Consider the following 3453-nt stretch of genomic DNA (forward strand, 5'->3'; position numbering starts at 1 on the left):
GAGAACAAATTAGTACTGTAGTTTGCAGCGGGAGACCGCAGGAGAGACGGTGGAAAAGATCACACGTGTGATGTACAGTACTCTTCCGACTGCGCGGTCGATACCCGTCGATACCAAATTTGTAGCAGTCGGGGATAGTAACCAAAACCCACTGTCTGGGTCGCACTCAAGGCAGGTGTCTCGCCTACGACACGCCGAGCGACACGTACACGGTCGAGGCCGGTCTTGTCCATCACCGATCACCGGCAGCGGCTACTTGGCGCCTTACGGAGGGCGAGTAGGCAACCCACCCGCACGCGTGCAAGTGGCACAGTCTACCTACGGAAGAGGGCGGGGCGAATCAGCCGCCTCCGGGGTATATTCCAAAATGCCATGGGAAGCTGAGCGCTCTTTCCTGGCAATGTACGCTGCGCTGGCCCGGGGGGAGGGGCCGCAGGACCGGAGGGGGCGAGGCGGAGCCTGTGTCTGGACCCGGGGCGGGCTTATCTCCGCGTCCCATCGGAGCTGGGCGCTGCCTAACCGGGAACCCTACGGACCCGGGACAGAAAATGGCCGCCACACTCATGGCGTCCTGTGGAAGGATATTATTAGGGTTACAAAACTTACCCTGGGAGCTACGTAGCGTAGCAAGGTATCCAACAGGCAACAGCAACCTGTAATGCATAAACAGTTTATTTTAGTTTTGAAAGCCACTGAAAACAGTTCGGCTCGATCCCGAAAAAGTAAAATATTTATCATACCAGGCAAAAGAAACGTTAACGATTGTCATTTTTTAATCCTTTTTTGCGTTTATTAAAACAAAGCAAAGCGATTTTTTGGTCGTCGCGTTGGGTGGTCCGGGACTCATATGCGGACCCGGGCAGGTGTTGGTCGGGTCATAACAGAATCGGAAAGAGGGGAAGGGGGACCGGTGGCCTCTTGTTTACCAATCAAACACTGGTGTGGAAAGCTGGAAACAAAAGATGGCGTGCGTCTGAGGCAAAACGCGCCGCTTCCACGCCTTGGGACCTGGCGTCTGCTTTGTCGGCCTGGCGTCGTCGGAGAGGGAGAGGGCAGAGAAAGAGAGAGATATAGAGAGAGAAGGAAGAGGGGGGGGGGGGGGGCAAAGGCCGCGAGAACCTTACCTCACGTATAGCTCCAAAGGGAAACAACTCTTAGGCGGCTCTACACTCTCAACGCCGTGGTCACCTTGCTTGACAAAATTTTGGCTAATTTTCGCTTTAAACCAAATGTTTGCATTCCTTTAGAAAGTACAAATTTTGGTACCCTTTGATGCTGACCGAAATTTGGTCTTCTCCAAAAGAATCCTAAAATTTGGTCTTCAACGTGGCCAAAAATTGGCTAACCTTTAAAAAGAGAGTGATATTTTGGCAAGAAAAGAATTAAAAAGTGGAAGGATCAATAAGAATACGTAGCATAAATAATATTAAATGTTGAAGGACGAGGGAAGGTGCAAGCTAGCGGCCTTAAAGCAGTTGTTTCTTTCTTGTTTTAGCACATAGCTAATTTAAAACTCCGAAGGGATTTTGCAACAGTTTCATTTCTATAAATTACAAGGCAATACCATACACGGAACCATTACATACCGTGGGTGCACTGCATCGCACCAACAGGGCAAGGCGCGTCGCTCGCGCGGTTGACACCGGGGACAGAAGAGTAAGGGGTGGAGGAGACGGGGGGCGTGGGGAGGGGGGTAGTAGAGGACAGGAACCGGACATGGAGGACCCTCGACGTCACTCAGTGCGCGACGGGTTCTCCTCCACCCCCCTCTCCTTTTACCTCCTCCCGCTCCCCTCACCTTCCTCTGTCTTCCCCAACACTTCTCCCTGTTCGCCGCCACGTCGTCGTCACCAAGGTGTAAAGGAAATTGCACCTGCGATGTAAGGAAGTGGCGGCAGCAGGAGCAAGGGCCGGACGCGTTGTGGCGCGTGCACAGCAAAGATCAGCAACGCATCTGTTTGTTACATCGCGGTCCTGCTTTCGGGTAATTAGGCTTTTTTATTCAAAATTTTAAAAAGATTTGACTGAAAAAGTAAAATGAAAACTTTACAAAGCTTTTTTAGAGATCACCTGAATTACCACTGAGATGCAAGATTAAAAGTTAAGAAGAATTCACACGGTAAAAACGACGTCCTGGTTTTCATGGCGGTTTGGGAAAACCAAGACGTCCCCCCCTCAACAAAAGTTTCAAATACGTGTTTTTTAATAAAATTCCTGAGGGTTGAATAAAATTCTAAACATTTTACTGAAAACCCAAGGCAGAAAAATGTAAGCATTCAAGGCCATTATCCCTTTCCTTCGGTTAGACTACTCAATAACCACAACAAACCACGCTCTCCATGCAAGGTTTCCGTTCGCGACCGCACGTGCAGCGCTCTCGGACGCCCATACCATACGCTGCGCCGGCGACATGGGTGGTGGCGGCGGCCGGCCGCGCACTCCAGCGCGCTCCAGCAAGACCATTGTTGTGGTACATTGTAGCGACTACAATACGAACAACAACAAGGTCCCGGCCAGAGTGTCATATCACAATGGCCCGATGAGTGGCGCCCCCTCAGAGCAGCATTCCGCCTCAACACCTCCGCGCTCGCCGCGCCCCGCCGCGCCCCCACCACACCGCAGACGCGCAACGCCTTAGTCGGTTCATTCATCGAGCAATCATGCATGTTCTGTGCGTGTAATATAGGTCATTTCAAAACCTGCGTTGTTTCAGGATTTTCACATTCTTCGCGTTGAACGTGCAGCCATTCAAGGTTTTATTACAAATTGGATCCGTTCTCAGTATTATTTGATGCAATATTAGCATCTTGGAAGCTGCGCTGAAGGTTGCGTGTCAGTGCACTGGATAAAACATGTCTCTTGTCGGGGGTGTTAAAATCCCACTTGACACGAATTTAACAATTGTCAGTTTATTTCCCAGCTCCATTTTCCCGCCCGATTCCGCGCAGTGTTCATCCTATCCAATCCCCCCGTCGTCCCCTTTTCCCCCGACGTGGATTTCACGCCGAGTGTCACGTACGTCCCTGCGCCTGACGGTGGTTGTATGGTTCGAGCAGATATTGTTGGCAACTCTATCACGCGGCCCGCGCGCGCCAGTGTAAATACAGCAACAATATTGCTACACTCGACAACAATTGTCGCGGGGTGGCGCGCGGTTGAGGCGGGGGTGAAGCGCGCGCTGCGGCACTCGACGATCAAGCCGCGCAAAAACGTCGGCTGCAGATCCCAACTCAGCGCGAAAAAAAAACAACACTATGGCGAAGGCCATCGAAAAACGGAAATATACCTTCTGTGTAAAATATGGAACTAAACACAGCGTGATTTTCTTTCATTCTAATGCACCTTCCCCCTTTCCCCGTAAACTATAGCTACACGGTTGGGTATAGTATAGAGGTTCCAGCGATCGACCGGCCAAAAGCTCTCTCACCACTCTCTATCTCTGCCCCCCCCCCC

The 3453-nt window shown here is 51.2% G+C and overlaps 1 long non-coding RNA gene across 1 annotated transcript in view; it reads right to left on the reverse strand.

Annotated features, from left to right (window-relative positions):
- Positions 1-605: 605 nt before the first annotated feature.
- Positions 606-3453, reverse strand: part of LOC113207866 (uncharacterized) — a 66653-nt gene continuing 63805 nt past the window's right edge. Inside the window, exon 3 of the long non-coding RNA XR_008011951.1 lies at positions 606-653. This is a non-coding gene — a long non-coding RNA (uncharacterized LOC113207866). The remainder of the gene's footprint in view (positions 654-3453) is intronic.

The sequence above is a fragment of the Frankliniella occidentalis genome, unplaced genomic scaffold (genome assembly GCF_000697945.3).
Source record: "Frankliniella occidentalis isolate FOCC.00 unplaced genomic scaffold, Focc_3.1 Scaffold322, whole genome shotgun sequence".
Classification (NCBI taxonomy): Eukaryota; Metazoa; Arthropoda; class Insecta; order Thysanoptera; family Thripidae; genus Frankliniella; species Frankliniella occidentalis.